The sequence below is a fragment of the Sinocyclocheilus grahami genome, unplaced genomic scaffold (assembly GCF_001515645.1).
Source record: "Sinocyclocheilus grahami isolate Dianchi unplaced genomic scaffold, SAMN03320097.WGS_v1.1 scaffold2985.1, whole genome shotgun sequence".
Taxonomy (NCBI): domain Eukaryota; kingdom Metazoa; phylum Chordata; class Actinopteri; order Cypriniformes; family Cyprinidae; genus Sinocyclocheilus; species Sinocyclocheilus grahami.
Genome location: NW_015508158.1, coordinates 17,813 through 18,127, shown reverse-complemented (window position 1 = coordinate 18,127; position 315 = coordinate 17,813).

The window sequence follows — 315 nt, the reverse complement described above, 5'->3', positions numbered from 1 at the left end:
AAGTAATGCATTACAATATTGCGTTACCCCCTAAAAAAGTAACTAGTATGTTATTTAGTTACTTTTTATGGAAAGTAATGCATTGTTACTTTTGAGTTACTTTTTAAGAGTTACTTGTTTGTTTTTAATATAAAAAAAGTAGTTATTTTACAAATGTAAAAGCCCTTTCACAATAAAAGTGAAATAAATATGCCTCAGGCTGAAGGAAATGTAAATTCATGCCTGATCAGTAGGGAGCGCAGCTCAAACAAATTGCATAAAGGATATGAATATTCAGCAATAACAAAAATGAAACACAAATGTGTCATTTTTGCT